Source organism: Malania oleifera, chromosome 4 (genome assembly GCF_029873635.1).
Source record: "Malania oleifera isolate guangnan ecotype guangnan chromosome 4, ASM2987363v1, whole genome shotgun sequence".
In the NCBI taxonomy this organism is placed as follows: domain Eukaryota; kingdom Viridiplantae; phylum Streptophyta; class Magnoliopsida; order Santalales; family Ximeniaceae; genus Malania; species Malania oleifera.
The window spans coordinates 12,965,429-12,975,768 of NC_080420.1; positions in this window are offsets into that span (position 1 = coordinate 12,965,429).

Below are 10,340 nucleotides of genomic sequence, written 5' to 3' on the forward strand. Positions count from 1 at the left end.
AATTACCGAGAGGGGTTTTTCAGGACTGAAATTTGTTGATGAGTTGGTTGTCTCATCGCCGAACTGTGTATTATGATTCATCGACGAGTCCACGTATCTCGTCAACGAATCCCTGTGTATAAATAGTGGATTTCTTTTATTTCAGCGTGAATTTCCTACATGTTCTCTTTCTCTCTCTAAAACTTCGGCCACACCACCTTCTTTCTTCGATTCCAGGATGGATTTAGCTTGGCTCAATGATTGGAAGCTACCACGAGACTCTATGGAAGATTCTCTACAATATAGGTGGAGTGGATCTTTGATTTGAGCAGTTTTGGAAACATCCCAAAACAAAGATAAGTGAGTAATTTTGGAGTTTCCTTAACAAATATTGTCCCTTAGAGCCTAGGAAGTACTATAAGGGAGTTTTACTAAGATTTGAGGGATTTGGAACGTTTGAATTTCAGGATCTCGTTTTGTTAATTTTGGGTCGAATTTCGAGGAGCGGGTGAAGGGAAATGTTTTATAATAGCTTTTTAATAATTTTAAATGGCTAGTTTCAAGTATGAATTTATATATATATATATATATATATATATATATATATACAGGTATAATTTTCTAAACCTTGTGGTATAGAAAATAATGTTTTTTTTTAGATAGATAAACTATATTGGGAAAAATCGTGTGGTTGAAACCATTTTTGATAATTAAATGATTGTGATTAATGTGGAATGAGGAATTATTGAGAATGTGAATTTTGTTTGATTGTGAATTCTGGCTAATTGAATATGCTGATGTTGGGTATATTGCGGTAGAATCCTGGATATGTTGAATGTTTGGTTACTGTTGATTTGGATTATGATTCATGTAAATTACGATATAGCGTTGGTAGTGGTATGAGGAGGTCATTATATCATATCTGGTATAACCATCATATAACATTGGCAGTGGTATGAGGAGGTCGTTATATGCACGTTTATATTGGGAGGTAAGCATTGAAAGTGGTATAAGGAGGTTGTTTACGTATTTACCATGGACAAAGTGTTGTTGTGTTTCCTATGTGGTTTGATTAGTCTTGTGTGGACCAGTCCCGTGTGGACATTAATGTTGTGGTTTGATTATTCCTTTGTAGACCAGTCCTGTGTGGATATTTATGCCGTGATTTGATTAATCCTGTGTGAACTAGTCTTGCGTGGACATTTATGTTGTGTTTTGATTAGTCCTGTGTGGACTAGTCTTGTGTGGACATTTATGCGGTGTTGATCCTGTGTGGATGATTATAAGTTATGTGAATGTAGACCTTGTGCAAGTATAATTGGAGACCATATGAATTTCCTGTGTGGATTGATTATGATGTTGGTATTTGTGTGAAATTCTGCGAAGCGATGGTGTTGACCGTGTGTGACTTTAATTTAATTAAGTATTTATGGTAAAACAGATTACTCCACCTGAGGGCTTGCTGCAGAAGGCGAGTACTCTGGTAATTGTTTGTGGATAATAGAGTAAAGGGAAGCCACTTGTATAGGCAGGTAATCTTCCCCATTCTCGGTGACTTTACCTGGATACATAACCCGAGGGCTTACTAAGAAAGGTGAGTGCCCTAGTGTTAACACTAGAGTAGAGGAAACCTACTTGTATGGGCGGGTAGACTTCTCTATTCTTGGAAATTAACAATAAAATATTGATGGTTATGAGTATGTGAACGGATGATAAGACGTTGACCTTGTGTGATTATAGGCATGATATTTGGGCTACTTTTGGATTGTGGGTTCACTTTGGATGGATATTTTAATTATATAATAAACACTTCAGCCACACACTATTATAAACTATTTCTTCCTTACTAAGAGATGTCTCACCCCGTCATATGTTAAAGCTTTTCAGGTTATCCAGGTGATCGAGCTTAGATAGTTTCAGGGAGGGGTAGTTTTGTGAGTAATACTTGACCGGTTATGTATTAGTTTGTATGTTTTATTATATTTCATCCAAGTTTTTAATAAGGAGAACATGGTTATATGATATGAGTTTGTTGATGCACAAATATAGAACTCTAATATATTATGTTCATGGTTATTTTATTAATTTTTGCTGCGTGAATGGTATCAGAGATGCATGTCGTTCTCATAACACTCCGGGCCCACGTAGCGGGTATGGGGCGTTACAATTGCTATTAGAGTATAACGGTCTTGTAGACTTTAGGAGGATTAATACCAGAGTATAAGTTTGATTTGAATAAGGTTAGGAATGGGTAGATTAGTGTATTGACAGGAGTTTGAGGTTCTTTCATAGTTGGAGGAAAAAATCCTTTGACGAACTTCTGTGATTTTCTATATCAGTCGACGGTCTCAGAAAACCCCGGTAAATCCATCAACAGTGATGTTTTTAAGTTGTGAAATTGAGATTTGGAATTTAAATTTGAAAGTTTAGATGATTTTGGACAAATGGATGTTGGATGTTTAATTGATGATATGTATATTAATTTGGTTTTACGTTATGGTGTTTATGTCAAATATATAAAGATGTGGAGATTCTAAATTGCCCTTGTTGTACATTTATATTCAAGAATGGATCCTAGAGGCAAGGACATGGATGAAGGAGGAGGAATTGAGATAGGAGCTTCCAGCGGGGACAAGATTGACACCTCTGGGCTATTACAAGGAATAGTTTGTCAGGTTTGGGAAGAAATGAGATGAGATTTTGGGGGAACAAGCTATCCACCAATACACCAGGGTTGCACCATTGACCAGTTTACACGTCTGAAACTCTCGTCTTTTCAGGGTAGCACCGATCCAATTAAGGCTGAGATGTGGATGCAAAAGATGGAGAAAATTCTTGCTGTGTTGGATTGTACCGAGAGCCAGAAGGTCCTCTTTGCTACTTCTAAACTAGTTGGAGAAGTTGAATGGTGGTGGCATGCGATGAAATTATTAGAGGAACAGTGAGCGGTACCTAAAGCAATGACCTGGGGTCGCTTCAAGCAAGTCTTCTATGACTGATACTTTCTCACCACCATAAGAAATGCTAAGGCGAAGGAATTTTTCAGCTTGACTTAAGGACGCCTCACTGTTCAGCAGTATACTGCTAAATTTTTGGAGTTATCTTGTTTTTCACCTTCTATGGTTCCAGATGAATATTAGAAGGTGAGATGGTTTGATAGGGACCTGAATCATAGGATCCACGAGCATATGGAGTGTTTGTAGATTCAGGATTTCATAGAGTTAGTAGAGAAAGCTACGGTGGCAGAGTCAAGTCTGCAGAGGGGTACAGAGGCATCAGACCGAAGGAAGAGGCCTACATCTCCGTGATCCCAAACAAATGTCAGACAAGGATCGTGGAGGGGAGACAGAGATGCAGCAGGCAGGGGGTTGGAAAGAGGTGATCAGGGTCAACAGGGCGACTCGTCACGTCCCCATTACCCTAGGTGTAATCAGCGGCATTGGGGAGAATGCTAGGGCAGGAGTGTTATATGCTACGGGTGCGGTAAATAGGATCACATAGCTCGGTAATGTCAAGAACCGCTAAATAATGCACTAGCTCCGAACCAATATCAAAACTAAAGGAACAATCCGGTGCCTCGTGGCGGTGGAGGCCCGGCGCGTGTCTGCATGTTGGGTACGCATGAGGAGGGCAACACTAAAGGCCCAGGTAATACGTTTATGTCAATATGTGTATTAATGTTGTTTGACTTTGTGTGATTTGATGTTGTATATATTTGAATTGTTTGAAATTTATGAAAATACGGTTAGTTAGTTTTTGTTGTGTAAATAGGTGATTAACGAATTTTGAGGATGAAATTATTTTAAGAGGGGGAGAATGTAACAACCTGGGAAATTTTAAATAATTTGAGATAATAAGGAAGATAGAATGGAAGAAAGAATAAATTTGAAACGGTGGCAGCAAGCATTCGTCGACGAATAGACTGGTCACATCGACGAAGGTTCTATCTCGGTTTGTCGACGAAGGTACGAGTTTCGTCGATGAGGAATTAGCGAAAGGAGTTTTTCACGACTGAAATTCATCGACAAGTTAGCTATCTCGTTGCCGAACTATGTACTAGGACTCATCGACGAGTCCACGTGTCTCGTCGAAGAATCCTTGCGAATTAATAGTGGATTTTTTTCATTTCAGCGTGAATTTCCTGCATGTTCTCCTTCTCTCTCTAAAACTTCGACCATACCACCTTCTCTCTTCGATTTTGGGCCGCATTTAGCTTGGTTTGACGATCAGAAGCTACCATGAGACTCCTGGGAAGATTCTCTGCAATATAAGCTGAGTGGATGTTTAATTTGAGCAGTTTGGGAAACATCGCAAAACCAAGGTAAGTGAGTTATTTTGGAGTTTCCTTAACAAATATTGTCCTTTGGAGCCTAGGAAGTACTATAAGGGAGTTTTACTAAGATTTGAGGAACTTGGAATTTTTGAATTTCAGGGTCTCGTTTGTCGATTTTGGGTTGAATTTTGAAGAGCAGGTAAGGGAAAATATTTTATAATAGTTTTTAAATAATTTTAAACGGCTAGTTTCGAGTATGAATTTTTATATATATTTAGGTATAATTTTCTAAACCTTGCTGGTATGGAAAATAATGTTTTTTTTTTTAGATAGATAAATTATATTGGGAAAAATCGTGTGGTTGAAACCATTTTTGATAATTAAATGATTGTGATTAATGTGGAATGAGGAATTATTGAGAATGTGAATGTTGTTTGATTAAGAATTTTGGCCGACTGAATATGCTGATGTTGGGTATATTGTGGTAGAATACTGGATATGTTGAATGTTTGGTTGTTGTTGATTTGGATTGTGGTTCATGTAAATTACGATATAACGTTGGCAGTGGTAAGAGGAGGTCGTTATATCGTACCTGGTATAACCGTCATATAATGTTGGAAGTGCTATAAGGAGGTCATTATATGGATGTTTATATTGGGAGGTAAACATTGGTAGTGGTATGAGGAGGTTGTTTACCTATTTACCATGGATGGAGTGTTGTTGTGTACCCTGTGTGATTTGATTAATCCTATATGGACCAGTCCTGTGTGGGCATTAATGCTGTGGTTTGATTAGTCCTATGTGGACCAGTCCTGTGTGGACATTTATGTTGTGGTTTGATTAGTCTTGTATGGACCAGTCATGTATGGACATTTATGCTGTGTTTTGATTAGTCCTGTGTGGACCCGTCCTATGTGGACATTTATGCGGTGTTGATCCTATGTGGATGATTATATGTTATGTGAATGTAGACCCTGTGCGGGTATAATTGGAGACTGTATGAATATCCTGTGTGAATTGATTATGATTTTGGTATTTGTGTGAAATTCTATGAAGCGATGGTGTTGACCATGTGTGACTTTAATTTAATCAAGTATTTATGGTAAAGTAGATTACTCCACCCGAGGGCTTGCTGTGGAAGGTGAGTACTCTGGTAATGATTTATGGATACTAGAGTAGAGGGAAGCCACTTGTATGGGCATGTGATCTTCCCCATTCTCGGTGACTTTACCTGGATACATAACCCGACGGCTTACTGAGAAAGGTGAGTGCCCTAGTGTTAGCACTAGAGTAGAGGGAACCAACTTGTATGAGTAGGAAAACTTCTCTATTCTTGGAAATTAACAATAAAATATTGATGGTTATGAGTATGTGAATGGATGATAAGACGTTGACCTTGTGTGATTATAGGTATGATATCTGGGCTATTTTTGGACTATGTGTACGCTTTGGATGGATATTTTAATTGTATAATAAATACTTCAGTCACACACTATTATAAACTATTTCTTCCTTACTAAGAGGTGTCTCACCCCGTCATGTGTTAAATCTTTTTAGGTTATCCAGGTGATCAAGCTTAGATAGCTCATGGGAGGGGTAGTTTTGTGAGTAATATTTGATTGGTTATGTATTAGTTTATATGTTTTATTGTATTTCATCCAAGTTTTGTAATATGGAGAACATGGCTATATGATATGAGTTTATTGATGTACAAATATAGAAATCTGGTATTTTATGTTTGTGGTTATTTTATTAATCTTCGCTGCGTGAATGGTATCAGAGACACGTGTCATTCTCATAATACTCCAGACCCACGTGGCGAGTCCGGGGTAGTACACTACCGAACTCACTCGTTCAAGTACCTCGAATCATCTGATATATCTCGGGCTTAGGTTGCCCTTCTTCCTAAATCTCATCACCCCATTCATCGGAGCGATTCTCAAGAATATCTTACCCCCCACCTCGAATTCAAACTCACGACGGTGAATATCCATGTAACTCTTCTGCCGAATCTAAGCTGATTTAATTCTATCCCTGATCAATCTGACCTTCTCAAAAGCCTGCTATATGAGTTTCGAACCCAATATCTTCCGTTCACTGACCTCATCCCAGTACAGAGGAGACCAAGATCTCCGACCAATCAATGCTTCGAACAGTGTCATACCAATACTAGCTTGGAACTTATTGTTATAGGAAAATTCCACTAACGGTAGAATTTGAATCCAACTACTGCCGAAATCTAACACGCAAGCCTGTAACATATCCTCCAAGATCTGTATCGTCCTCTCTGACTGTTCACCAGTTTGGGGGTAGAATGTTGTACTGAAAGTAAACTTCGTCCCCAGTTCTTCCTGTAAGCTCTTCTAGAATCCAGAAGTGAATCTCAGGTCTCGATGTGAAACTATGGACACCAGTATACCATACATTCTAACTATCTCCTACACGTATAGATCTACTAGCCTACTCGAGGAGTAGCTAACCTTCATCGGTACAAAGTGAGCTAATTTAGTTAACTTGTCCATGATCACCCAGATTGCATTATGCCCATGTAGTACGGTGGTAACTCAGTGACAAAGTCCATGGAGATATGCTCCTATTTCCACTTAGGAATGCTCAATGGTTATAACAACCCTGCTAGCCTCTCATGTTTAGCCTTTACCTACTGACATGTCAAACATTGCTCCACAAATCGAGCAATCTCCCTTTTCATGTCACTCCACTAGAAAGATTCATGCAAATCTCGATGCATCTTCGTGCTACCCAGATATACCATATACAAAGAACGATGCGCCTCCTCTAGAATCATCCTCTTTATCCCCTCAACATTTGGAACACACTGTCTATTTCCAAACCTCAATACACCTCCCTCGGAGATGTTAAAAACTACATCTAACCCCTACTTCACCTTCTATACTACCTCAACTAACTCCTCATCATTAGCCTGCACAGCTTTAATTCTCTCTAATAATGTTAGTTAAATCACCAAGCTAGCAATGAAAGCCTGATGATTACTATCCACCAACTCCAAGCCAAGACTCTCCAGATCTCATCTAATATGATGTTGACCTACTACTGCAGATACTGACACGTGCTCTGACTTCCGAATCAACGCATCAGCTACCACATTAGCTTTCCCCAGATGATAGCTAATGGTACAATCATAGTCCTTGATCAGTTCTAACCACCTTCTCTGCCTCATGTTTAGCTCCTTCTATGTGAAAAAGTACTTGAGGCTTTTGTGGTCTGTGAAGATCTCACATTATTCACTGATTACGCGCCAAAACTGCGTAATTGGACGTTTAACCCGGGCTTTACGGTTTATATTTTTAATTAAATAACTAAAATTATCCAATATTTTAATAAAATGCCAAAATCATCATTCTTGAACTTTATTGCACTATTTATGAAGTTGTGGTAATTTTTTGTCGCAGGAAAATTCCCTAGAATCAAAACCGACACCTGTTCGTATTTTGTGCATAACTTTTCCGTCCGAGCTCCGATCGAGACGATTCAAATTTCTGAGAAAGAGGAAAGGATTATCTACAACTTTCGTGTTTTGAGTTTTGTGAGATATGGGCTCCAAAAGAGTCAGATTTGCGATGAACAAGGAATGAAAAAAATGAAAAAATATAGCAATTCGGGTTTCCTATTCGGGTCTAGGGCTTTCCCCCCTATCCTATTTAACCCTTCTCTTTCTCTTCCTGCGTAGGCAGCCCCCATGGCTCCCCATTCTCCTCTTCTCCTTCTTCTTCTTCTTCTTCTTCTTTAGTTTGTTTTTTCTTTTTGTTCTTTTCAATTCTGCTTCTCTCCCCTTGTCTCTCTTCCTTCCCTTTGTCTTTCCTCCCTCACTCTCCCCCTTTCCTCTGTTTCTCTTGGCCTCCTCTGCCCTCTTGCAGTACGGCCAGCCTCCTCCACCATCTTCAGCAGTCCCCAAGCATAGCAGAACACTAGCCGACTCCATAGTAGGACCACCAAAGCGCAGCAGCAACTTCCCAAGCACAGCAGCAACTTCACAGCTCTGTGGATTTGTTTCTCTCTCTCTCTTTTCCTTTCTTTCTTTCTTTTATTTACTTTTCTTTGAATCTTGGAATATTGAAGAAATTTTAGTTTTTTTTTAATGTTATTGGAGTTTTCTTTCTTTTTGTTTAAGTTGAGTAATGTTGAGTATTTCATTATTGTTAAATCAATCTCTTTATTTATCTAATTGATAGTTATTTTAATTTAGCATTCTTAATTAAATTCAGATATTTTTTTTTTTTTGTCGAAATTCGATTTAGTTAGGATCTATGATTAGTAAAGGTTGTGTTTTTATTGTGTTCCGTTATTGTTTATGTCTTTTAAATTTCCGTTGAGTTCATGTTTACATTTAAATTGTGAGTCTTGATTTGATCTCTTAATTGTGCTAAAGGTTCGATTTTTAGTAGGTTTGATTTTTTTTTAGTGTGTGTCTAATCTAATTTCCATTGTGTGTTTTTAATTCCATGTTCTAGGTTGCCTTTTTTAATTAACGCGTGTCCCAATGTTTCCTTCAGTAGATTAGAGTTTCCGTTTTTGCTCTCAATTTCATTGCATGCTAGGTTTAGAGTTTTTTTTGTTTCGTGTTTAAATTGTGATTGTGGTTGCGTATTTTTAATTCCATGTTTAAGGTTTCCATTTTTAGTTAGTATGCTCTAGTGTTTCCTTAAGTAGATTAGGGTTTTTATTATGGTTATTTAATTCCGTGCGTGCTAGTTTTAGGACTTTAATTTGTGTTTTCATTTAAGTTTGCACAATCTTGAAAACTCGAATCTGAACTGAGTTCAGTGCATTTTTGTTTTCGATTGGACGAACGTAAAATTTGAAATTAAAACGCATTCCCTGAGGAGACGATCTAGCCCTTGGGCTTAATATTACACGATAGAACTCCTATACTTGGGATAGCTTTCGAGCTGCTCATTTTTCGAGTGAGTCAAGTTTTTGGCACCGTTACCGGGGAATGTCGGTCTTAGTCTCAAATTTGCGTTTTTCCCGTCATTTTTATTAGTTTTATAAAAAAAGAAAAAAAAAAGTAGAAAACAAAAAGAAAAAAAAATTTTGAGTTTTAAAAAATGGCTGCACCTGCACCGCGCACGATAATGGATTTTTTGTAGCTTGAATATGCCACTGCATCCTCTTCCACTGTTTTGCCTTATGTCGATCTTAATTTCATGATGCAGCGTGGGAGGACGTCGTTGCTACCCGAGTTCTATGGGACGGAATCTGAGTGCCCTTATCAGCACCTAGTAGAGTTTGAGTTAACCTGCAACATGTTTTTCTCTCATGCTAGAGCTGACGAATCTACTAGAATGAATTTATTTCTTGCTACTTTGCAGGATAGGGCACTGATTTGGTTTCATTCCTTGAGACCGCACTCTATCATTGATTGGACTGATATGGAGCATGAATTTCTGCATGCGTTTTGTTCCTCACAGAAAACTCAATTTTTGCAGGAATAGATTCTTAATTTTGTGCAGCAGGATGACGAGACATTTAAGGCTTGCTGGGAGCGATTCAAGGATCTACTAAGCACTTGTCCACATCATGGGTTTCACTCATGGAGGTTAGCTGATTATTTTTATACTGCTCTTACCCCTGATTGCAAGTGTTTTGTCCAGACTATGTCTAATGGAGAGCCCGTCAGCAAGGATCCATATCAGGTATTATCATTCTTTGATTACTTAGCTGACAATGTCCCACAGTGCAATACACGATACACTCAGGCACCCATGACTGCCTACCCTATCAGCACAATTAGTGGTGGTGATGCATATGAACCACCAAACTGCCCGAATAACCCTCCGCCTCAATATCAGCCACAACAAATCTCTCTGAGCTGTACGCCGTCAGAATTTCTGGAGGATAGCATAACACAGATGGCGAACATGCTCCAGCAATTCATGCAAACTCAAGTTGATCATAATAATGAATTGCGGGATACCATTAATGCGATAAGCACACAGTTGGACATCTTAGAAAACGAGGAAACACTCGCAGAACTTCAGCCTAGTTCTCAAGAGTACCAGCAGCCACACCAACAAATATACGATGTTTCTCTTGAGACAGTAGAGGC